The sequence below is a fragment of the Dipodomys merriami genome, unplaced genomic scaffold (genome assembly GCF_024711535.1).
Source record: "Dipodomys merriami isolate MVZ:Mamm:240054 unplaced genomic scaffold, mDipMer1.0.p SCAF_16, whole genome shotgun sequence".
Lineage (NCBI taxonomy): Eukaryota > Metazoa > Chordata > Mammalia > Rodentia > Heteromyidae > Dipodomys > Dipodomys merriami.
Window position 1 is genome coordinate 31,280,919 of NW_027202937.1, and position 27,378 is coordinate 31,308,296.

The 27,378-nt window shown below is 37.4% G+C and overlaps 1 protein-coding gene and 1 non-coding gene across 3 annotated transcripts in view; one reads left to right on the plus strand and one right to left on the minus strand.

Moving 5' to 3' along the window:
• The window catches only part of Lyrm4 (LYR motif containing 4), a 110,501-nt gene that overhangs the window by 50,520 nt on the left and 32,603 nt on the right, over positions 1 to 27,378 (plus strand). The window lies entirely within an intron of this gene.
• On the minus strand, positions 19,460 to 19,562 carry LOC138828525 (U6 spliceosomal RNA). The gene has a single exon (XR_011372276.1). It is a non-coding gene; the product is annotated as a U6 spliceosomal RNA (small nuclear RNA).

Sequence of the window (27,378 nt, forward strand, 5' to 3'; positions counted from 1 at the left end):
ATACTAAATGAACTTTATTCTATGGACTTTGTCCCGCAAGTATAGTTACATTGTGCTAAAATACATCAATATAGAAACAGGACTTTTAGAAGTTCTGGCTTTAAAAAAAAAAAAAAAACTATGTTCAGGCTTTTCACTTTGAGCTAAATTGTAAAGAATAAAAATTTTTAAAGCTTCAAAGAAATGAATTGCTTTGAGTCTATTAACAAATTTACTGAGGCACCAGTAAAAGTAACTCTGTGTGCTCACTGTAATACTTCATTATGCCAAAGTAAACTTGGAACTGATTCCAGGAAAATCCTATGAAAAAAATTAAATCAAGGAAAAAGCAATCTCTTTGTGTGACTTTTGAGACAAATTAGAAAGCATAAGGTGTTAAGCTCAGATATGCTTGTGTCATTAAGTCACTAACGATGCTTTAAAAAGTTACATAGGGAAATGGCACTGTGGCTCAAGTGGTAGAGCACTCACCTTGAGCTGAAGAGCTCAGGACAGAACCCAGGCCCGGAGTTCAAGTTCCAGGAACACAAAATTTAAAAAAAAAAAAAAAAAAAAAAAAAAAAGACAGGTGCCAGTGCCTCACACTTGTAATCCTAGTTACTCAGGAGGCTGAGATCTATGGATTGAGGTTCAAAGCCAGCCCAAGCAGGAAAGTCCCTGAGACCGTCTCTTTTTTTTGGTCAGTTGTGGGACTTGAACTCTGGGTCTCATGGACTTTCTTGCCTGGGCTGGCTTTGAACCAGGAGATCCTCAGATCTCAGCCTCCTGAGTAGCTAGGATTATAGGTGTGAGCTACCAGCTCCTGCCACGTGAGACTCTTAACTCCAATTAACCATCAGAATACCAGAAGTGGCACTGTGGCTCAAGTGGTAGAGCACTCACCTTCAGGTGAAGAGCTGAGGGACAGCACCCAGGCCCAGAGTTCAAGCCACACGACCAACAAAACAAAACAAAAGGTTACATAATTTTTCTTTGCTCTATTAAGTGGAGACACTAGTATTGGTCTACTTTGCTAGACCTATAAAATAAACTTTGAATCAGTTCACCTTTTGTTAAATAAAGATATATTGGAAACAGTAGGGGTATTCCAACAAATTCCAGTTTAGATACCAGTTGTTAGATGAAGTATGTGTTAATACTTGATTTATTGTGTTTTCTGCTATTTTTTCTAGTTCTTTATACTATCAGCAGTAACATTTCAGGCGATTTTTAAGTCTTTTAAAGAAAGTCATTATCATCAACAAAATTTTGTCATAAGTAGGTTTTTGCTGTGCTGTGAGCTTCATGCTCCCTAAAGCTTAGGATTTTGTAATCAACTCAAATGAATGTCAGAATGAGGGGCTGAGTAGATTTATTGGTCTTTAAACAGCCAAACTGGAGGAGTAGAAAGTCAAATTCTAGGACAATGACCTTAGGCTAACCACTTAATTTCTAAATGGGGACAGTTATGAAGTTGAAACAGAATAATAGTGCTTTACAATCCAAACACTATTATATCAGTCCTGGAAAGCAGCAAGACAAAGGAATTTCATTAATTTTATTAATAGTGGTAATAGGTCATATTCATTGAACAGTGTACTATATACAGGGCTGTACAGGAAGTAATTTGCATGCATTGTCTTATTTTATCTTTCAGTTAGTATTATGAGATGAGAAGATTGAAGTTTAAAAACATTAATTTACCTGTGGTCATTCAATAAGTAAAAGCCAGCACAAACTTAACCAGTATTTAATTACAATTGTTATGACCATCATTATTTAAAATTAAAAGAAACAATCACAACCAATTTATCTCCAGTTATTTTCCTTTTGATTTACAAGTTGAATAACTTGGTCTCTCTGAAATTTATATTCATTTAGAGAATTTTTATAATCTTGGAGTGGGAATTTAAAATGAAACACACAAAATTCAAAGGTAAAGTGTAGCTACACAAAAATTAAAATCTATAAAAATGTTCAAGTAACTCTTACTTTACATAAGAATGGCTCCAAAGTACAAGAGGGAAGGATGCTTGTTCCTTTAACTAAAAGATCTCTAGAGTATGATGGCAAGTTAGATATGTTCTTTATTTGAAAAGGAGAAGGTTCTCAATTTTTAAAAAAATTTATATGCTGAGGCTGTTAAAATCTATTGTAGGCAGGTGTTAATCTCTAGGTATGTATGTAGCCCATGGCATTAGGCATCCACTGGTGGTTAGGAAATATCCTCTGTGGATAAGGTCAGTATGGGTGTATGGCTAGTGAATTCATGGTGCAACCTCATCTGTGTCAAACAAAAAAATAGTACATGGGGGCATGGCTAAGTTGGTAGAGTGCTAGCCAATGAGCAAAATCAGCAGGTACTAAGTTCGAATCCTGCATGTGTGCACACACACACACACTTTCCGTAAATTCACAGAAAATTTCTGGAAAACTATGTTAAAAAATCACTAAGTAAGTATGAAAGGTTTTTTGTTCAATTTGTTTTTATTTGAGTGTAGAACACAGAACTCTATGCATATTCAAGTAAGAGAAGCTCTTTACATATCTAAATGCAATCGTAATACTCTAGAGATCTTCTACGTGGAGGAGCAAGCATCTCTACCTTTGCACTTTGGAGCCATTCTTAAGTAAAATAATGGTTACTTGAACATTCTTAGAAATTTTAATTTTTGTGCAGTAATACTTTGCCTTTGAATTTTGTGTCATGCTGAATTCCCACTCCAAGATTATAAAAATTCTCCAAATTTTCTTCTGGTGGTTTTATAGGATTTTTTTAATGTTTAATTTTTGAAGCACTTAGAGTTTATTTTGATATAAATATATTTTCTTTTTCTTTTTCTTTTTCTTTTTTGTTGGTCGTGGAGCTTGAACTCTAGGCTTGGGTGCTGTCCCTGCACTCTTCAGCTCAAGATGAGCTCTCTACCACTTGAGCCACAGCGCCACTTTCAGTTTTCTAGTGGTTTATTGGAGATAAAGAGTCTCACGGACTTTCCTGCCCGGGCTGGCTTTGAACAGGATCCTCAGATCTCAGCCTCCTGAGTAGCTAGGATTACAGATGTGAGCCACTGGCACCCAGATTATAAATGTATTTTCAACCTAACTTTGTTCTAAATGATAACCACTTGTCCCAGTACCATTTAGAGAATAAGTACACATTTTGCTCATAAGTATGCCAAAACCTCAAACCACAAAGCCCCCAATCCTCTTCATTTTTCTGCAGAAAAGAAACATCCCTTGCTTTTTCCAAACTACTGGTTTTTCCTTGCTGTTGGATATCATGCTTTCCTCTTCTGTAGACTGCTAATCCCCCTTCTTTGATTATCTCCTAAACCTCCACTCTCCCTCTCTCCAGTCTGTCTCCCTAATCCAGAAGTAGCCTTCCAGCCTCTTTGTTTCTATGTGCAGCCCAGCTCTTTCACCTCTTTTTGTAGTATCATTTATACTCACCATAACTGGCTATCATCCAAACTGTACCCCCCCTGCTGCCACACTAAAGCAGGAACCTGAGTGCCAACCACTCTCAGTCATATCTCTCAGCTGCTTCTCATTCCCATTCTCCCTCCTGACATTTTTGTCCTCATCTCCTTTGCTGGCCCTCTGGGTCTTTCTAAACTTAAGAAGTGTTCCATGTATCTATCATTGGTCCATCTCTTTCCTAATGGTCACATCTACCACCATGACTCAACTGTTACCTGCAAGGACAGCTTTCAAGTCTGTCTAGTTGTGACTTCTTACTTTTGTGTGCTGTTTCAGAACACAGATTTGGAAACTAGACTAACCTAGATCTCAGCTCTGCCACTGAGCAGATAGAGAAAGCCACTTAGTGCCTCCCAGCTTCCATGTGAGTCTCTCTGTCTAGTGGGCATTTGGTAAGTTGGACTAGCTTTTACCCTGTCAAGTGCCTGCTGTGGCAGGTATTATATAGTGCTTTTACTATCACTCATCTATGATAAAGTGGGTACTGTTTATATTCCCTTTTCATTTCAACCCAGAGCAATTTGAATCCAAAGTCCATCCCTGCCCAATATTTGTCGGTATATATACTACCAAAAAGATAAAGTATGGGTTTTTTTTAAATTTTCCTTTGTAACCATTTGGAATATTTGTGTTATTCGCCTCCACTGTGTCATCTCAATGGCTTTCGTAGCTTTCTATCTGTACCACTGATCACAGCTTCTCTCATTCCTGTGTGTATCTGTGTCAGTCTGTCTGGCTGTCTGTCTGTCTGTCCTGGGGCTTGAAGTCAAGGCCCAGGCACTGACCCTGAGTCTTTGTGCTCAAGACTAGCACTCTACCACTTGAGCTACAGGTCAACTTAGGGTTTTTTTGGTGGTTTTTTCTGATGTTTAATTGGAGATGAGAGTCTCACAGGCTCTTCTGCCCTGACTGGCTTCAAACCATGATCCTTCAGATCTCAGCCTCCTGAGTAGCTAGGATGACAGGCATGCGTCACCAATATTTATCTTTGTGACAGACCTTCACCCTTCAAAGGGGTGTGAGAGAATACAGACTTGGTCCTCCAACAGGATATGTAGGAGATGATTGCAATGAAGCCACTATGTATAGAGGGCAGGTAACGTGTGCTGTACAGGGAAGAGAGAGGGCATTTGCCACCTGAAGTCTGGCGCATGAGAAACAAAAAGCCAAGACTTTCAAGATCAGCCTCAAGGATGAGCAAGAACAGACCCTACAGGACCTTGCACACAATCCTAATCTTGGTGTGATTTAGGGGCATAATTGGAGGTGTGACAAGAGGATGCATTTGTTCTTTGAAACTTCCACAGCTCCTTATGTTTTTGTACCAATGTTTTCATAAATCCTATTCATTTGATACCTTATAGAAGGGACTTAAAATTAGGGACTATTTCTCAGCACTGGAACCCAAGTAAAGCCTGGTGAACAATAATCTCTTCTACAAGGTTTTTCTGGTAAATGAGTGAATGTCTTGTCCTTTATCCAAAAGCATTCACTTAGAAGCTATTTATATCCTGTGTATTTGTTTTCTTCAGAGAACAAGATCTGTTTTCTAAACTCCAGATATTTTATTTTAGCTTTTTGAACTAAGATTGATCTGTATAAAATGTAAGCAAATGCTTGTTTTTGTATGGTTTTAACAGGATCTCCATGAAACAAAGTCAAACTTTACAGACGTACATTGCAATTTGTCCCATTCTAACACCAGGTTTAGTATCTGTTACCTTCCAAGGAGGGAAGAGAAAAAACAAAAAACAACCTGGTTTTCTTATAAAAGAATAGTTCTTTTCACGAAAGAAGTATAATTTTGAACTCCTTTATTGTAAAGGTACATGACCTTACTTTTGATTTCTAGAATTTATTCCTCATTATAATAACAATGCAGACGTTATAGAATCGTTTCTTGAGGAACATAGATGATGTCATGTAGCTTAGTGCTTTCCTAGCATGTTCAAGGTTCTACATTTTATTTCTAGGACTACAAAAGCAAGAATATATGAAAGATCATTTGTCTTCAAAGCAAGTGTAAAGATAAGAAAATAAACTATGTTACCTTTTAGTTCCTTACATAAAAGCTTTGAAGCATAAAGAATAAAAATACAACCGCTTTTTATTGAAGCGAAGTCTCTCTATACATATGTAACCCAAACTGGCTTTAAACTTGCAGTCCTCCTGTCTCAGTCTCCTGAGTACTGGGATTATAAGTGCATATCACCACACTCTTGAGATTTTGTTTTTAATAGATATATAAAATTTATACACTTAGTATAGGTCATATACTTTGAAAGGCATATATTATAAAATGATATATTCAATCTCATTACCATATCCATCCATTCATATCCTATTTCTTGTGATAAGAATATTTGAGATGTTGATACTCTCCACAATATATAATACATTATTTTTAGCAATAGTTACCATGTTATACAGTGAATCTCCAACAGGTCTTTTTTTAAAAAAAAAATTCAAAGAGGGCTAGGAAGGTGGCTCAGAGGTAGAGTGCTTGCCTTGCATACATGAAGCCCTGGGTTCGATTCCTCAGCACCACCTAAGCAGAAAAAGCCGGAAGTGGTACTGGGCCTCAAGTGGTAGAGCACTCGCCTTGAGCTGAGAAGCTCAGGGTCAGTGCCCAATCCCAGAGTTCAGGCCCCACGACAAAAATAAATAAATAAAAATGAAAAATAAACCTCAGAGCTTTAAGGAGTAGAGTCCCTTATTTGCTTGTCAGACTTTTTTCATCTGATTTTATTCGTATTCTTACAGCCAAAAATAAATGAGACATTACTTCTTCCTATGTACCAGCACTCAATTTCATGAATGTGAAGGGGAGAGGTAGAAGGCTGTAAGAATAGAGAAGTGAGTTCTGACGGAAACTCCAAATGGACAATTGTGTAGATAATACAGAATCACTCAACAGTGAATTTATCCAACTCTTATCCTAGACTTACTACATTGCTGAATCTTTTCTAACTATTGTTTATTGTGTTACCAGATACTAGGTACTCCATTTTCACTGGCCAAATTGGGGGGGGGGGGGAAATACACATCTTTCCAAGCTGCAGGATTGCCCATTTAAGTGTTTAAGATCATCTCCCCAAATGGAGAGTGGCATGCAGAGGTAGACTGTGCAAGGAGGAAAATTTATAAATTATAATGCAACATGTAGATTTTCTTTCTTCCTGCAACCACTTACCTACAGTCTTTGGTTTAGCCACCTAGAGACCCAGTCCCTGCATGCTTTTCTAAATAAAGGAACATGGGCTATAGATCATTTTCTCCACATAGAGCCTAAATCTGGAGGAGGGGGGAGATAATGGAAGGGTGTCAAGTTAGAAGGGAATAGATGCCTTTAATAATTAAATAATAGGTGTACCATGTAGACTCATTTAAAATGTAATACTTAGGCTTTCATTATAGGTTCTATCACTGTTTTTAGTAAATACTGGATTGTAAAAAGCACATCATATGTACAGACTAAAAACAGCTACAGAAAAAAAAAAACTCTGCAACATAAAATATTCCTCACACTCAGATTGTAGCCTTCTTGAAAACTGATACATTTCATCTAGAGAGTATAGAAGATTCTCTGATACCAAGCAAAATTATACATGACTGATAATTTAAATACTGTACACAGGCACACTAGTTGTTATACTCTATACTGATTAAAAGATGAATCTCAACAGTGGTTCTGCAAAAGGATAATACATCAGAACTACCTTAGGGATGGTAGGGGAAGAACAAAGGAGCCAACAATGCTCAATAGGAAATGTACTCATTACCTTGCTCATGTACTGTAACCCCTCTGTACAGTATTTTTACAATAAAAAAACATACAAAATAAAATAAAAGCCAAGGTCTTAAGCTACTTTTAAGACAAAAAGAGCTATATACATATATATACATAAATATTGATTTTTTAATATCCAGAGGACTTATGACCATGGATAATTATAGTCTCAATTTAATGATCAGCTTATTAGTCTTACATACTCAATAAATGAAACTGTAAGATGGATCTTTGGTAAACACATAAGCATTGATTCAAAGCCAGTTTAAAAAGCAGTTGTTAATCTAATGTAGCTGCTGCTTTTTAATTCTTCAAACACCTTAAATAATAGCTAAAATATAGAAAACCTTACACCTATGCAAACCATTAGCATCATTGGTTTAATTTCAGTCCTCATTATATCTATACAATGTCTTAGGGGTCTCAGAAATGTCACATTAATTATACCTGTCTGGATTTAATAATGCCTAATAACAGGACCTGGAGGTGTTGCTACCCAATTGTTGAACATAGCTTTGGTCACCAGCCTGAGCTACCTCATTAAGGGCAAAGTTGACTTGTTATATCAGTGTGACTTGGTGTGCGTGTACTTGTCACTTGGTTCAGGAAGTGCAGTTAACAAAAGAGATCTATGTAAAGGAAGTAGAAGTTTTCATGGAGTCAGACTAAGTCTAAGATGCCAGCACTGTACTTTCTGGGTATATACCAAGCATTTGAAAAGGTGCACCCAAAACTCAGAGGCTGCCCAATTATCTGATGAAAGATGAAATTGAGCTCAGCTACCTAGAGGGAATAATCAGAGAGAAGAAGCCATACAGGCATACAGAATGGTCAGGACACAGAGGTACCAAAGATGAAGGAATAGGTTGGTAGGGAAGAGCAGAGGAAAACAGAGCAAGTGTTTGAGAATTTGGGGAATGGGTAGATTGGGGCCATGTGGGAGTTGTTTTCTTTTTCTTTATAATGTATGTTGACAAAGACAAAAGAACCACTCTAGAAGTAATCGCTGAAGTTATAATAAAGATTAGAAAATAATTAATAGGTCATGTTCCTAGAGCTGTATGGGAGCGGAACATGTATTCTAAATGACTGCCAGAGAAGAAGGAGAGAAAAGAATGTGTGGGAAGATAGACAGGACCAATCTTAGGCAAAGAATTCAAAGATGCTTATATCTTCTTCCGCTTCACATCTCATATCTTTCATCTGTTACACAGGTTTTGGTAATATTAACTTGTAATTATTAATACTTTGGTTTTTAGCATGATAATTTATCTTAAATGATTTGACTCTTTTCAAAAAATGAGCGAGCAAAGCTGCAGAATATCTGAGAGAAAAAATAAGCTTGCAATGAAAAATTTTATCACAAAATTTGTGGTCATGTTTTAAAGCCATAATATTCCCCTTTTTTTTTAATGTTCCATTGACCCATTATCCTAGACTCCCCAGAAAATGACTTTTCTTAACAATTCTACTTTTTTTCCTCACTTTCCAGTTCAGGAATAAGGACCAAAGGACTCTATATGCATTCCATCACCATTAGATTGCCTGGGTCAAACAAGAAGTATGAAATATGCAAGTATATTCTAGAAGTATGCCACAGTGACACCTGCCTAGCAAACATCAGGCTCTGAGTTTACAAGTATTTTCCACAAAAATCCACCTCTTTTAAATACTACTTACTTTATATAATACTTACAAAGAAAATGTTTAGCTGAGGATCTAGGTTGTCAGTAAGTAGAAAGCATCCTTCATCTATACATGAACGGCTGCATTTTAAGGCATTAATATGTGATGTCTCTAAGTCTAATTGGCTAGGAAGTAGATCTTCTGAAGCTGCATAAAAATTAAGAAAAACTTCCATTCAGAAGTTTTTATATTCTCGATTTTTTATTTTTATTCTTATTTTATTTTTGTTGGTCGTGGGGCTTGAACTCTGGGCCTATTCCCTGTCACTGAGCTCTTTAGCTCAAGGCAAGTGCTCTACCACTTTAGCCACAGTGCCACTTCCAGTTTTCTGGTGGTTAATTAGAGATAGAAGTATCGTAGACATTCTGGCCTGGGTTGGCTTTGAACTGCAATCCTCAGATCTCAGCCTCCTAAGTAGCTAAGATTACAGGTGTGAGCCAGTGGTGTTTACTTTAAGCATGACAGCATTTGTTGAAGAGAGGAGTAAAAGAATTGGGACATTCTACATTGGTAGAGCACCTATTTGTGTGAGGCCCTCATCTCAAATCACAGTAGTGCAGAGAAAAAGGAAGAAGAGAGCTCAAGGGAGGTTGGGGAAGAGGTGATACAATATTTTTACATACATACTAAGATAGACTTTCATATTGTCAGTTTAAAAAAAGGTTTGTGGTGCTGACTTTATTTCACTGTGGAAAAGTTTGTGATTTCTTACCTTGGAGCACAAACTTTTCCACAGTGAAATAAAGTCAGCATCATATTGTCAGTTAATAGCTTTTATTTTTTAAAAACTAAAGAAAAAGAGATACGAGATAAGATAAAAGAAGATTTAAGAAGTGGGTAAGATTTATTTTTTTTCTCCTGCCCTCATTAAACTAATCATTAGATTTTATAAATAACCCCCTCCCTCTGAGAAAAATTGTGCTAGTCTAGTGACACCAAGCAAGATGTCATTAAACAATCTTTGTTTTCACTTTTGAACCTTGAATCATTGTGAAAACACCCCTGTAGTCATACTGCCTTCTAGTTCCATTCATTATTGCCTCTGGGTGTAGCCAGGCATAGGGAAAGATGGTTATACTCCTCATTTTAACCACAGTAATTGATTTTAAAGGCAACTTTATCCTTAGTAACATGGCAGATGCCCTGCAGGAGTAAAATCAGTTGTTTTTCTCTGTGGAGGTAAAATTGTAATGATGTTTCCATGCTCTGCAGCCTCTCACTGCAAAATGTATTGTAAGAGCTCAATACATTTAGATTCTGTGCTCCTCTACACTAAACTGAGGAGGAAAGGGAACAGTCAGGATTATTTATAGAGAATCTTTCAGAGAAAAGCTGAGGCCCAGCAGCAATAGAGACCTGAGAGCTGTACAGGAGGCAGCTTTATGCAGTTCTTCCATTGGGTCATGGTTCCCACCTCACAGAACCCTAGAGCTCAGTGCCAGAAGGGATGATTATGGTCAGGAGAACTTTCCTCAGACTGTCAGCTACACCAAGCCTTGGAAAAGGATCCTTTCACCTGTAACTTCCAGCATCACTTCCCATGTCTGCTTATTCTCGGCAATCAAGACTGTTAGAATTTTGCATTTACCTTTAAGGCAGCTTCCTATAGAAAGCAACTCTTGTCTAACTTGCCTTCAAGCAGGTTGTATCTTTATATATGTTGAAAGCTTGTGCATTACTTTAAGATAGGCCTTTTTATTAAATGTATTAACTTTTTTATATTAATTAAACATGAGTCCCACATCCATCACTTAGCTACCAAAGTGATAAATAGGCACATAATCACCACTCAGTAACAAGGAACTTTGTAAATGGAATAAGCTGAAAACATAATATATTATTGATCAGTCTACTGATTAACCATTCTCTTCAATAGCATAATTTAATAGAATTTCAAATGTATTAATATATGTTACTGTTCTTATAAAAGAAAAGGATTGTGATTTAAAATTAGGTTTAAAGTATCGCAACCTGAATGCAGTTACTTACTCTGGCTGAACAACTCTGACTGATTCAGACCTTGGTACGTTGGCCCTTGAGAACAAAGCTGAATGGGCTGCCACGCATGTAGAACCTCAGGCTAGTTCAAGAGTAGCATAAGAGGGTCTTCAGATAGAAGATTCTGGTTCTTTGAACACTACTCAGAGCTTAACTCTGCATACAGCATGTGTATCCGTGTTGAGATATCTAATTGGTGTGTTAATATTAACAAACATAATGGCACAAAGCACAGGAAATTTCATATCTCAGGCAAATTCATATTGAAAGAAAGTAGGACAGATGGTTGAAAAGAGCTGTAAAATATTCGATTCCATGTCTGCGAAATCATTAGTCAGTAGTTAAAAGAGATGTTATTAATGGATCAGGTTCATTTGGGGAGTCATGTTTCTGTAATGCACATTAAAGCAATAATACTTGTGGTATTTTCAATGTAATCAGGGCCAAGACAACATGCCATTCTATATAATTAGAAAATGGATTTATTGAGAGTAAGGAAACTGCTACCTGGTCAGATCATTGTAGGAGATATATTTTTATCATGGAAGCCCAAAGAATAAAGCATAATGGTACTAGTCCTACAGATTCCTGAAATTATGCCTATTGTTTTGCTGGTACATTTTAGAGATATTGGGAAGAGGTGAAATTTAAATTTCTGTAAATCATCAGAATCCACTTTTTAAGCAGCATGGATAACTAATCAACTTGTAAGCCCTGCCAGAATAATTTTAATATCTCATTAGAATTAATGTCAAGATTATTGCCATAGATAAGAGAATCATTTTTGCTGCATATGTTACCAGACAGGCTTGTCAAGCATGCAGGTCACTAAAGCCGAGACTTCAAAAGGCAGAGAGGAGGTGAGAGCCCCAAGTAATAGATCTACCTCTGCTAGGATAAGGCTCAGGGATATTTATGAGACAAAAAAAAAAAAAAAAGAGTGATAGGATGTATGGGGGAAAATGGTTTGAGACAAGAGGAAATGAAGGAATTGGTGGTCTCCGCATGGGTAATCAAACTTCTTGGTTCTTCATAAGACACATGTTCAGAATTTGGTACCATTAGTATGATCTCATGGCAGATCTCTGCTCTTATATCTTTGATGTGAAAAGGACACATCAACAGCCCCCAGTGAAGGGTCATTGATTTCAATTTGTTTATCTGAACAAGGCTACCACCATATTCCAGAAAAACATCATAGATGAGGTTTCTCAAAGTACACACACATCAGAGGAGTCTAATGCTTTATTATTAGCTAAGAAGCTTCTAAAAATCAGTGGTGAAAGCAAGAGACTAGAAGCATAGAGAGCTGGAGGGTTTATCAGGTTTGTTCTCAGGTGCATAGTTTGATCCCTGTGTGGTGAGCAGCATGGTATTGGGGAGCCTTTTTAGGCCTCTCCAGTGGTCTGTCTGCACTCCTCAGGGAGGAGGTTAGATTCTTCAACTGTTTGACACTAGAGGAGAAAAGCTTTCCTTTGCATGCCTCATCTTGCCAAATAGAATCGGAGCAAGGCAGCCTGGTGACTGATTCACATCCAGGCAAAACTACCTGCTCATAGAACTGCATTTACACTTCTTGGACAAGTCAAGGCTTGTTCTCCTTCAAAAGTGTTGGAAATACACCACCAAACACTAGGTCCTCCATTTTGTTCCTGGGCTTTCTCAAAGTTGTTGCTCTTCAGGTAGCAGTCTCTATATGTAAGCAGGATGGATCTCAGGGTGCTTTTCCAGCATGTTAGAGCATAAGTGAATAGCTTGTGTTTCCACAGCTGCCATCCTGTGATCAGGTAATCCATGTGTCTTCAGAGTACCTTTGGGGTACAAGAAATAGAACTTTTCTATTCACAGCCTGTGGTACTTGTGATGACAGGACTGCTTTCTGCACCAAGGAATGGTTTTAAAGACTATGGCCAGAGACATAGACACAGCAGGCCTGCCACATTGCTTTCAGACTGTCACTGTTAATTTTCTTGCATTGAAGTGGTGATTTACAGCACCAGAACTGTACTGGAAACTGATACCTGAGTAGGCTTACCACATTCATAATTCTTCCCTTCTATTTTCAACCTAATAAGAACTACAGATTCAGTATAAATATGCCATGTTTGATTTCACATTACAAAGACAATGGTATGAAATCCCCACAAGTTGCTCCATGAGAGGTTTCACCACCCTAATCACTCATGTTTTCTTTGACACTGGTATATTGTTCTCTGGTGAACTGGAATAATTTCCAAATACTGGATGCTGAATATCTTTAGTGATTCGCCCTGATAACGTATAGGAATTAAAGGGATAAAGGATGCTTAAGAACGTGTTTTAGTGTTTCTCCTGATGGGAAAGGAGAATTCAGCAGGAGCTAGAGTGGAAAAGAATATCAGTGGTTGGTGAAGATTAGTTGGCAATGCCTTTTTTATTACACAGATAATATCTTTCTGTTTGTTTTAGTGAATCCTGGCACCAAAATAAATGAATAAATAGGCACAAGCTTATAGTTTGTGCCATTATTGATCATGTTAATTTGTGAAGTTTGAGTATTTGCTAGAGGTTTGCTTTTCTCTTCATAATTAGTGAATGAAAATGTGTTTTGGAGCAACCTCTAACCCAGATGCTTTATCCATTGAAAAAGACCCTTGCCTGCCTGAAATCTTACATGAATGGTTGTGGGTGTGTGACCTCTACAGATTTGGGAGGGGGTGGGGGGTAATACAATTGTTATAACCCACTGCCATCATTATTTAGATGTTCAAAGCCCTTTCATCTTACTTTCTTTGTCCCATCAGCATGAGCCTACTAGTCTTTGAGGCCTCCTTGGTTGTGACACAAAGTGTTTTTTTCCTTTGCTTTGTCCCAGTAATAAACATCATACAACTATCTGTTATGTTCTATTTACAGTAATAAACTCTGAGAAGAGCATTGTATTTTAAACAGACATATAATAAAGTATACCCCATTTGTAGCTAAAAATAAATGCAGTGTATTTTCTATGGAAATTGATTTCTGGATTAGAGTCTAGTTGCTAATAACCCAAATAAGCAAGCACTTGTTGTTAGTGAAGTGAGTAACAGTAAGAAATATCTGACTCAGCACTGTGTGTGAAATGCCTCTTCCATGACAGCAGGAAAAGAGGAGTGAATTGTACTTTTAATTCAGAATGTAAAAACATTCATCAGACAGGTAGTTTTATATTTTATGGTATACATCAAATGCTACTGTAAATGTAAGAAGAGATACTATTGAAGGCAAATGAACCTACATGAAAGTACAATCTTTAAAAGCAATTACATGAAGCAGTACTTTATTAGGGTTACAGAAACCAGTAGTAGCAAAGAAAGGACAGAGCAGAATGTGACAGATTGAAATGGCAAGTGAAATGACATTGACAGCTGGATTTCTACAGGCACAAGTCAACACATTCACAAAAGAGGACAAAAGGGGTAAGAGAAACATTTTTATTTTATACCCTTTGTATATTACATACTATCACTATGACAGTAAAAGAACTAATTTAGTATTTATCTTTTTTTTAATGCTTGAACCAAGCTAGGTGCCAGTGTCACATGCCTATAATCCCAGCTACTCAGGAAGCTGAGCTCTGAAAATCACTGTTCACTGCCAGCCAAGACAGGAAATTTTGTGAGATTCTTTTCTCCAATTAACAACCCAAAAGCCAGTAGATCTGTGGCTCAAGTGGTAGAGCACTAGCCTGGACTACAAAAGTTCAAAAGTTCAGAAACAATGCCTGGCCCTTAGTTCAAGCCCCAGGAATAGCACAAAAAAAAACAAAAAACAAAAAAACTTGAACCAATGAGAAAGAGTATCTGCCAACTGAATAAGAAATTTTAAGCCCCAAGCATGTAAGATTAGAGTTAGCATAGTAAGATTAGAGTTAGAACTGATCTTTCAGACAAAGGCTTCTCTAGGCTCCTAATAAAATTATGTATGCGTTAAGAATATGAATAACTTGCCAGACGCCAGTGGTTCATGCCTATAGTCTTAGCTACTAAGGAGGGTAAGATCTAAGGATCATGGTTCAAAGCCAGCCCAGGGAGGAAAGTCCATTGAACTCTTATTTCCAGTTAGCCACCAGAAAACCTAAAGTGGCTCTGTGGCTCAAGTACTTATGGCTGAAAAGCTGAGGGACCGTGCCCAGGCCCAGAGTTCAAGCCCCACCACCAACAAAAAAAAAAAAAGAATATGAATAACTTACACACACCAAAAGGTTTGTTTGGTATTATTTGGGAGAATTATATCATTTTTAAGACTTAGCTTAAGTCTAGCTTAAGATTCTTTGACTTTAAAAAAAGAGTACTGTAATTAGAAGTTATCTTTTAAACAGTCAAGAAATAGCTACTTGTTTTTGTCTTTTTTTTAGATAAGTTTGTTTTCATCTTTTTTTTTTTTTGTCATGGGGCTTGAACTCTAGGCCTTGGCACTGTCCCTCAACTCTTCAGCTCAAGGCAAGCACTCTACCACCTGAATCACAGTGCCACTTCCAGTTTTCTGGTGATAAATTGGAAATAAGAGTCTCATGGACTTTCCTGCCCGGGCTGGCTTCCAACCTCAATCCTCAGATCACAGCCTCCTTAGTAGCTACGAATACAGGCGTGAGCCACCAGTGCTTGGCTATTTTCATCTATTTCTGAAATTATATTCCTCAAAAATTGGCATCTCTAGGAAATGGAGATATAGCTGAAGTGGTAGAGTACCACCTTGAATGAAAAGGCCAAGTAAGAATGAATGACAAGGCCCTGAGTTCAAGCCCCAATACCAGTACAAAAGTTATATTTAAAAAAAAAAAGAAAAATGGTATCTCTAGCTTTACTACAACTACTTTTTAAAATAACCACAAATTGGAATGATCATCTTTATTTAGGGTATCATGCTGACATCACTTCTGGAGACTTAACAATGCTTCATCTCAAATTCTAACTACATATCATTTGAGAACAAAATGTCCCAAATGTTTTTTGTAGGTTGATTAAGTTTGTGTTTAACTATTAGGAAATTATATATTTTTTTATCTTTTATTTTTTTGGCAGTCATGGGGCCTGAACTCTGGGCTTGGACACTGTCCCTGAGTTCTTCAGCTCAAGGCTAGTGCTCTACCACTTGAGCCCCAGTGCCACTTCCAGTTTTTTCTGCGTATGTAGTACTGAGGATTCGAAACCAGGTCCTCATGTATGCAAGGCAAGCACTGTACCACTGAGCCACCTTCCCAGCCCCTAGGAAATTATATTTCTAAAATGTCAAACTCTGAATAATTCAGCTTTCATTCTGTGATTCCAGTTTCCAGTGATTTATTCACCAAGGGAGGTTTTTTTGGTTAATGAATAGTTTATTCCTCTTGGTTTTAAGAAAATTATCTGTCACTTTCCTTTGTCTTCAGAAGTTACATATATGAAGCTAGGCCTCAGTACTTAAATCTTATCTGGTAGTGATTGATGGTATTAAATATCCCAGTATAGATTGTGGTAAGATGACTTTTCTCTTTTGTACTCTCTAGCAGAAGTCCTGAAGCAAATAGGGACAAGTAGGAAAAGGCTCAGCCACTGGGAACAGCATTCTTACTCCACTTCTTGCACGGCCTCCAAAATCAACAGAGTCATAAACACACTTTGAAAATTTTAAGAATAAATGTTTAATATAGTTTTAAAAGGAGGCCAAGCAAGGCACCTGTGGCTCACACCTACAATCCCAAGTACTCAAGAAGCTGATATCTAAATGTAGCAGTTCAAAGTTAGTACAGGCAGACAATTCCTGGTAACTCTTCTTTTTTTTTTTTTTTTTTTTTTTTGTCGGTCGTGGGGCTTGAACTCTGGGCCTGGGTGCTGTCCCTCAACTCCTCAGCTCAAGGCGAGCGCTCTACCACTTGAGCTACAGCGCCACTTCCAGTTTTCTGGTGGTTTATTGGAGATAGGAGTCTCACGGTCTCTCCTGCCGAGGCTGGCTTTGAACCGCGATCCTCAGATCTCAGCCTCCTGAGTAGCTAGGATTACAGGCGTGAGCCACCAGCGCCCTGCAATTCGTGGTAACTCTTCTATCTACATTTAACCAGCCAAAAGCCAGAAGTAAAGGTATGATTCAAGTGATAAAGAGCCAGTTGTGAGCAAAATAGTCAAGTGAGAGCTCAACATGCTGAATCATAGTACAGGAACAAAAACAACATAGGCCAGAATATCATATGATACAGCTTTTTAGAGCACCTATCGTTCTTTCAACTCTTGTACTGTTGAGATCACAACATGATTGCATTGGGTAACTATTGTGCTTTTTTAAATGAACCCTCTAAATATTTAATGTGGATAAAAACAGTCTTTCCATGAATGGCTTTAACACAACCACAAAGCTCAGCATAGTGATGGTGTTTGTAATATATTCCCTTTAAGGTTTTGAAGTGCAATTACTAGAGCCAGAGTTAATACAAACCCGAAACAAATATTCCTCTCATAGCTCTTTCACAGCACCAGCCATTCTATCATATGACAATTTCTGTTCTTCTAGTGTAAGGACTTTTTGTTATTTTTATTGAAAATTGAGTCACAAGTCTATTATAATTTCATAGTTAAACTAAAATTACCCAGCCAGCAATTCAGTGCAGTTTATGCTAAACAATCAGCTTTTTCTATAATTCTTAATTTCATTTCATATTCCCATTTGGTGGATTATAGAAGTACAAAACTCAGTCTCAGAGTTATTTCCTAGAAAGAGACTGAAAGAAAATAGCTGTCTTTTTTCTACAAATTTATTGGGAAATTGGGTTGTGCCACACCTAAAAATGAATGTCCAAGAATGCTGTAATTACATACATAGATTCATCCACACAAAACCAAATCAGGACAAAAGATGTTTTAGAGGAACTAATCTGCAAAAACGTGTTTTTAAAAAGATCCTTAAAGATATCATGCCTTTTCCATAACATTGCATTTATTTGAAAAATAAACACAGATAAAAAAAACACTTATAAAGAAATGGTTCTATTTAGATTATAAAGATACAATATATAAAAGTAAAGTAATGCATTAAATTTTTAACCATTGTCTAGTTTGGAAAGGTTTTAAAAAATGTATTTGGAACAAGTAATTTTTTTGAGGATTTCTCCTTAGATTAAAAAAAAAAAAAACTCTAGAAGAAGGAACACCCAAGGGAAGGGGAATAGTTTGAAGTGAATCCGTTTTAAATGAAAACCAAATTGTCTTCCCTTAAAATACTTTCTTTTTTTAATGTTTTTTACTTTTTTGTTTTTGTTATTGTAAACGTGATGTTCAGAGGTGTTACAAAGGGGTTACAGTTATATAAGCCAGATAATGAGTACATTTCTTTCTGAACAGTATCACCCCTTCCATCACTTTCAAAACACTTTTTGTTAAACATATACACATACAGAACTGGCAGTACCGTCCAAGAACAGCTCAGTATGCTTTTTTATGGCAAAGTTATTAGCTTCCAAGATACAGTATTTCATTGCAGCCACTGTACCCTAGGAGTAACCATGATCCAGAGTTCTGCTGTCAGCTGGGTTTTGTTTGGTTTGGTTTTGTTCTTTGTGTCAGTGAAGTCAGACCATTCTTACTCAGTACTGTTTGTTAAATTCCTTCACATTAGTACATGTGGGCATAGGTAATTTCCTTCTCAGCTCTGTACTTTTTCAAGCTTCTCATCCTTTCTACCCTTGTTGAGCATTTGGGTTATTTCCAGTGTGGAGCTATTTTAAATACTGCTCATGAAAAACCATCATGTACTTTTAGTCTATTCTAGAAATAAACTTGATAAATCACATAGCATGATGAGGGTTTTTGGTGTTACAATTTTAATTAGTAATCTATTCACCTTAAAAATAAAATTGGTAGTTCACTGGGTTTACATAGATTCAGCTTTAGAGAATACTACCAGCAGTTTCCCAAAGTTTGCATTCCTATTGACAGTATGCATCCCAGTTTTTCCACATCTTTTCCTTAGTATTTTCAGCCTTCTGGTGGTTTGCTTGTTTTAACTATTGCAATGGATTTGGTGGCTTTCATTTGAATTTCCCTTAGCCCTCTTGAAAATGGGAATCTTTTCCTGTTCTGTAGATAGAGGGTGAATTGAGACACCAATATTACAAACTCAGTTTTCTCCAAAATATTGTATAGATTTAGTGTAGTCCTTGTCGCATTACTTTTTTTTTTGTTTGTTTGGTTGGTTGGTTGTGGGGCTTGAACTCTGGGCCTGTGCACTGTCCCTAAGCTCTTCAACTAAAGGCAAGCACTCTACCACTTGAGCCCAAAGCACCACTTCCAGTTTTCTGATGGTTAATTGGAGATAAGAGTCTCAAGTACTTTCCTGCCTGGGCTTGCTTTGAACCGCATTCCTCAGATCTCAACCTCCTAAATAGCTAGGATTATAGGCGTGAGCCACCAGTGCCTGGGTCTGTCACATTACTTTTAATTTTCCTTCTGTAGAAACTGAGATACTTATTATTTAAAGTCACATGAAAAGATAAAGGGTCAATAATAATTAAACAGTCTTGTTTTTGTTTTGCTTTGTTTTAATATGAAACACTTCACAGATTTGCTTGTCATCCTTGCTCAGGGGCCATACTAATTTTCTGTGTATCATTCCAATTTCAGTATATATTCTAGCAAAGCAAGCACTAGGCAAGCATTCTTTTTTGTGTGTGTGTGAACATACTGTACAGAGGGGTTACAATTACATGGTCAAGATAATGAGTACATTTCTTTTCAAGCATTGCAGCCTCCTCCTTTGTTTACCCTTCACATCCCTTCCCAGCCTCCCCCTACCCCCCCCACCCAATTCTCCCCCCCCCCCGCTCCCCCCCTCACACCAAAGTTGTAAAGTTCATTTTCGACATGACAACTTGTACTTCTCATTGTTCCAAGGGGTCCACCTGTATCCTTAAACGACTTGTTTTTCCTCATCTCCTCCACAAATTATACCAACATCAAATATAGTGAAAGCAGGGGTTATACTGTGGGGGAGGGACATACAAAGCAATAAAGAAATAATCTTATAAATGCATTAGAAACAAATGCATGAAAGAAAAATACCTTTAAATACATATCTAAGGGTTCATTTTCCTAACATCACATTATCTGACCTTTTCTGCTTGACTCATACCTATACTAGATATTGCAAATAAGGGAAACCATGGGACCCATGTTTCTTTGGGCTTGGCTTACTTCACTTAATATAATTTTTTCCAAGCTAGGCAAGCATTCTTGAATACAAAACAAACCTTGAATATTGCCACTAGCAGATGTCAATCTACAAGTCTCTTGTGATTAAATTAGTGTGGTATTAGTGCAAAGATAGGCAGGTTGATCATTGAACAGAGTGCAGAAAGAGATGCACTGATATGCAGTTACATGATTAATGGAAGTACGACCTAATAGGGCAAGACATCTGCAATAAATTGGATTCAGCCAATTCTTGTTTGGAGAAAAAAAAGTGTCTTGACCCTTTCCTCATATCATACATAAAACAAAGCGTAGGTTTTAATAGGAAAGAGTAAGTTTTGGAGAACAAAGAGCATCTTTGTTACTTTGGAACAGACAAAGATTTCTCAAGCAAGACACCAAAAGTGAACAATAAAAGGAAAAATTTTACTACTTTGGACCCTGTTAAGATTCTGATATTAAAAGAATTGGATGCAGAATGGAAGAAGACACATGAAAAAAAGATCTAGTAACAATATATAAAGAACTTCTACAAAACAAGTTTTAAAAGACTGAAAGCTAAATTTAAAAATGATTAAAAGACATGAACATTCAATGTACAAGGGTAGTATCCAGATGGCTAATTAACATAGGAGGATTCCATCTTTTTTCTTTCATATTCTCTTGTAAGAAGAGAATATATATAAAATTCAAATATTTTCCTACTACTGACATTCCAAAACTGTGTTTTTGAAGCATCAGCATTATGTATGATTCCATTAAAATACAACACACTTTAAATATTGCTGGTTAAAGCTCATGATGTTTTGAAGACACAGACATAAAAACATGGCAGAATCTAAAGTATGTAACAGCGGGGCACAACAGATGGTTTCATACATACTTTAACCCTAAAAAGTTTTTTAGCTTTTCCATTACCATGAAATGTGAGCAAACAGATCTCCCCTACCACCTGTACCACCTCCTTTTTCTCCTCCTCCTCCTCTTCTGCTTCCCTCCCTCTTTCCCACTCAGCCCTAGGTATATTATCCTGGACCCCCAGCCACAGAGCTCCCTAGGGTTGAAGGGACACATTAAGTGGCAGGGGAAAATGACAGGTGATATGCCTGGAAATTGTGTAAAACTGAAAGATTTAGTGGATTGGTTTTCTTAGATAAGTAAAGTACATGTAAAAAAAAAAATTGAAAAAAGACAGGTTTGGCATTGTGTTGTTCTGCCTGCTGACTAACTGGATCATATAGATAGCTTTCCGAGCTGCTGCATTGGAGCCCAGGCTGGCACCAAGTCCCTTCCACCCTCAGACCTTGTATCTGAGGATAGGCCTCACAATATCCCTATGTAGCTGTTTAATTTGTGATTAGGCTTGGTTGGAGGGATTGGGATCCTTGTTCTTTTTACAGTTCCTCTTCAGAGCTTATAAATCCTGAGAATATACAACAGGAAGTGATAAAACTGTCTTCCAAAGAGCAGGCTCAAATTCTCTTCCTAATTCCTTCCTAATTTAACCCCATGAACACATCCCTGAGGATAAGGAGGGAGAGTTCCTCAAGCAAGAAGAATCAACCAGTGACAGACCCAACTATCCTCTCCTGGCCTTACCTCTTCTCCTCCCTCCACTGAGGAAAATTTCACATGTGCAGCTCAAGTATGTCTATACCATGAATGCACTGAGCTCCTCCCAGAGAGAAACATGCTTGTAGTACCTATCTTAACTTGTATTTATTAAATGCTATTTGAATATGGATATATTGTAATAAAAGTATTTCACTAGAAAATGTACATATTTTATAGTCTCATAACAGCTTTTTTCAGTGATTGAAATCTTACTTGCTTCAGTAACAAAAAAAAATTAATATAGTATAATTTTTATACTATCCTGCTTCAGTAGATATCAAAGTTATTCTAAATGATAATCAGTAAAGTTACATAATACTAATCTAATAATCTAAGGGTTGTGATATAGAATTGTTTGAACACAATACAATGACTGACTACCTATCTACTAGACACTTCACAGGAAAGAACAAAGGTGGTACCAGTCTGGCTCTACTACAGATAGAAACCCTCCCATCACTTCCTTTTACAGCCTTTGAACTTCTCTTCCCCACCCCCAGCAGTCCCATGTGGTCCAGCTAAGGTCCCATTCTAAGCCTGAGGGTGACAGAGCTAGAGTCTGGCCATATACATGGAGGTAAATTTGTAGACTCTTAAACATGTTGTCTTAGCTTTTTTTTTTTTTTTTTCTGGATTTGCATCTCTTCTGACCTACCAAAGGCAATGAAACTCTCTTGTACAATTTCTGCTTACACATTACCCAAGAACTATATTCCAAAGGAGTAAATCTGCCATACAGCCAACCTAGCTCCCTGAAGCAAGTGCTTTGGAAAGTAATATTTCTCCCAGCCATGTGCTAGTGGCTCATGCCACTAATCCTAGCTGCTCAGGATAGTTCAAAGCCAGCACATGCAGAGAAGTCCACGAGACTATATCTCCAGTTAACCAGCAAAAATGCCAGACTAGGGTTGCAGCTCAAGTGATAAAAGTGCCAGCTATCAATGAAAATGTCAACTAAGTAAGAGCACCAGGCCCCAAGTTCAAACCCTGATACTGTCACTAGAGAGAGAGAAGATAAATCTGTATATATATGGCTGCCACTGTTGGCTTATAACCTGACACTCATCTTCATAGCTATAGTAATTTTTGTTCATATTTTCTTAGGCTTGAAACATTTTTAACTACTGAGTTGTTATTATATTCATATATACATTAGTACATTACTGTGCACATACATAAATATATAGGCCTATACATGTTTGCACATATATAATGTACATCCACATTGATGAATATGTGTACATGCTTACAGAATATCACATATAGAACTTTGGGGGGATAGGTTTATTCTTATTCCTTTTTTTCTTTTCCTTCTGTGTAATCTTGTCCCAGAAGCAAATAGAGGGGTTTATGTTTATGTTGCCTTGGTATTTAGTGCTGCCCCCCTCTAAAAGGCCTTCATCAGACATGGATGACAGCAGGGTCACCTATCAGCAGGGCCCATGGGGCTGAGTGGTGGCCGGTAGCTGGCTAGCTGGGTGTTTGCACTGCAATCTTTTGTCTTCAGGCTTCATTTAAACCCCCCTCGTGGTACCCACTTTGGTTCAGGCACTGTTAAAATTGCTAGATACACTCAATTTTCAGCAAGAACAAACAAAATCTATCTTCTAAAGAAAAGTAGTAGGAACAGTCTCCTGTGGCATTTCTTTAAATGGACTAATATGTTGGTTTGGGAGAAATTGGAAGCCATCTTTCATGTTTTCATTATTAAGCCAGGTGAAATGAAAACCAAATCTCACTTCTAAAACCACCCCTGGGAATTTCACTGTTGTTTCTATTTTAAAGTGACCTACATGATTTCTTCTGTAGTTCAGGCATACTAGTAAAAATATAAAATCTATGCCTTCTTTTTGGTTTTAGCTTTATACATTACTTAGTTGCTTCCTTTTTGCAGAGCTTATACATTTTCTAACAGTAACTGGCTGAGACTATCTAATTGTGTGAGAAGCACTTACTGTAGATCTACCTTCTTAAAGGAAAGAAGATGCAGTTGGAACCTAGAGATAGAGCACCTGCAGAATCTGCAGCAGACTCTTAGCTCCTTCTTAATTCAAATGCTTTTTTAAATGAAACTATCAGTAATAAAGGGAGTAAATGTTGATTTTTTTTGTCTACACTAGTCATTTTTTATGATCTTCATTGAAGTTTTTATAAATGAGCAAAGGTCCCTGTGATTCTAAAAGATTAGTGCTTTACTGTCTTTTGTGAGGTCACAACCTTGGTGGCCTTGTCACTTAGTGCTGTTTATCTGAGGTTAACAGGAAAGGTCATGAGAGCGGCTTTAGCCTTGCTTTCCTACTACTTAGACCAGGATTTTCAGAATGGGGTAGGTGGTTATGGTTTTTCTTCTTCCTTCAAAAAAACAGACATGAGCTGAAGTGGGAGGTCAGGAGGAAGTCTTGTGACATTCCCAAGATGTCATTTGTAGTATGAAATGTCTGCAGGTTCAGGGACAGCTGCAAACCTGCTCCTGGGTAGTCAGGAACCAACCACCCCTACCCTGTACACCTCTCCTAGAAAGGACTTAGGTTTCTCCTTCAGATAGGTTATAGAAATTTCAGGATCAGCTTATATGAAACATCTGGGATGAATGGGGCCTCTATTGTTCTTGTTCTCAATTTGCTTGGTACCTAATAACTGTACATCGTATGGGATAGGACTTTATTCTGGACCTTAGCAAGGTGCCTCAGCAGCCACCCACCCAGACTGGAAGTCCTTCAAGTTGGAATGGCAACTCCAGCCATTCCTAACATGGGTCCATTCATACTGTTGCCCTGTTTATTCCTTCTGCTAAAATATGCAGTGACCACCTCCATTTCAAAGTGCTACTTCAGTGGGAAGAATGCCTACCCCACCCTCACCCCCTGCAATTACCTGGACTATTTAGCAGGACCCTGAAGCTTGAACCTTGAATAAAATGAGCTGCCCTTTTGTCCATCTGCAGAGAACGGGCTAAGAGACTCAGTCCACTGTGTAGATGGACTGCCTTTCATCTTCAGAATTAACATAGTTGTTCTATTGTCATAGCTGCAATAAGGAGTAGTCATTCTTACATTTGTCTTCTGTTATGACAAACATTGTAGAAGATGAATGATACATTCCCATTGAGAAATTGCTGTTATCCTGGCATAGTACATACCTGTAGCATACCTGTAGTCCTAGAATTCATGAAGAAGGAGATACCAAATTTGAGGCCAGCTGGAACTATATATGATACCCTGTCTCAAAAACAAAACTAAGAAAGGCAGAAAATTTAAGAGAGTAATTCAGAGTGGAATAAATCCATAAGTCTTACCTCTAAAGAACAGCATGTGTGATAACAATTAGTTTGTCTGTCCAGCTTCCAAGTATAGCTCAAGACTTTTCTCTCTGGCCCTTTTAGATAACAGAAGTCAATTGATATGTTCACAGGGTTTGGATCATGTATGGCACTTTGGGACACATGTAATTCTGAGAGCTAGAAGATGCCAATTAAGCACTTGCTTTGCTTAATTCTTTAAACCTTTCTAAGCACACTCTTCTACGTTGTCCTTGTGACCTTCATTGTAGTAGGAAGTAGTGGTCATTACCTTTTACTATGGAGAAAACAGGCCAGCAGTATGCTACAAGGTATGGAAGGGCCATAGAATCCAAATTTTCTGGAAGGTTCCCTAACCTCGTGAATCAAAAATATATGACCATTAAAAGATGCCTAAAAGTTTGCACAACTACTTGCCCCCATATAAAGAGGCAATGAAACCCAGTTATTGAAAAACAGCAAAATTGCTAGGATCAGTAATTTCCTTTCTGTTTATTATCCTGGTAACTGAGAAGTAGCCTAGTAAAGACAGACTCTAAACACTATCCTATGTTTCTGTTGCATTATGTATTAACAATCTGATAATAGGCAAGGTTGAGATTTTGGTACTTCTGCACAAAAATATTGAGGATTGGAATTGTTTTAACTGTTCACTTTTCTCCTGTGTGAACAGAGTTCTTACATGCTACATATTCTATATCTAGAATGTCTAATGTGTTATCTCCCTTTGTGACGTCCTTTATCACCTATCCGGAAGGTGTCTGTGATATATTAAACATCAGCCTTATATAGACCTAATTTTTAGGCTTTATATGAAACTCCCTCTGCTGTTTAATTCCATCTGGTTGTATTTTTATTTTAACTTAATAGGCTAATATTTTATGAACTTATAAGAATGAATGTATAAAATGAAATCAATATTTCTGATAATTATTTGATGGGGGGAGAGGTTCAGTAGAAAGTCATTTAAAACTTCCAGATGGTATTGATTAAAATTAGGTGCTTGAAGATTTAGAATATCTAATTTACAAGATTTTCTTTTTTCTATTTTTGCCTTATTCTGTAGCATAGGTAAAGATGTTAGCCCAGCACTTATGATAACAAATTCAGCAGGTAATTTTCTATACCAGATTTAGGAAAGAGCTGGTGATTTCAAATCGAAGTATATTCTATGTATCCTTGTACAGGATGTTCTCAGGCTTTATTACTTCAATTTAATATTTATGTCTGGGATGTTCTACTTCTAAGGGACAAGCATTCATTTCTCTTATAGAATTATTAGAATCTGTCTTTCTATATTTTCTTTTTTTTTAATTTTATTTTATTTGTGAACATACTGTACAGAGGGGTTACAATTACATGGGCAGGATAATGCGTACATTTCTTACCAAGCATTGCAGCCTCCTCCTTTTGTTTACCCTTCACGTCCCTTCCCAGCCTCTCCCCTCCCCCCAATCCCAATCCTTCTCCTTCCCCCCCATTCCCCCCCCCCCGCCCCAACGTTGTAAAGCTCGTTTTGGACATGACAACTTGTACTTCTCATTGTTGCAACAGGTCCACCTGTATCCTTAAACAACTGGTTTTTCCCCATCTCCTCCTCAAGTTATACTGACATCAAATATAGTAAAAGCAGGGGTTATACTGTGGGGGAGGGACATACAAAGCAACAAAGAGATAATCTTATAAATGCGTTAGAAACACATGCATGAAAGAAAAAAAACATTAAAATACATATCTAAGGGTTCATTTTCCTGACATCACATTATCTGACCTTTTCCGCTTGACTCATGCATATACTAGATATTGCAAATAAGAAAACCATGGGACCTATGTTTCTTTGGGCCTGGCTTACTTCACTTAATATAATTTTTTCCAAGTTTTTCCATTTCCTAACAAATGAGGCAATGTCATTCTTTCTGATGGAGCCATAGAATTCCATTGTGTATATATACCACATTTTCTTGATCCATTCATCTACTGAGGGGCATCTGGGTTGGTTCCATAGCTTAGCTATGGTAAATAATGCTGCAATAAACATTGTTGTGCTGGTAGCTTTAGTGTGGTCTTGTTTGTAAACATTTGGGTAAATGCCCAAAAGTGGGATTGCTGGGTCATAGGGGAGTTCTATGTGAAGTCTTTTGAGGAACCTCCATACTGCTTTCCAAAGTGGTTGAACAAGTTTACATTCCCACCAACAATGAAGTAAGGTTCCTTTCTGTCCACATCCCCTCCAGCATCTGTTGTTAGAGTTCTTGATTTTTGCTGTTCTAACTGGGGTGAGGTGATATCTCAATGTTGTTTTGATTTGCATTTCTTTTATGGCTAGGGATGTTGAACATTTCTTCGTATGTCTATTG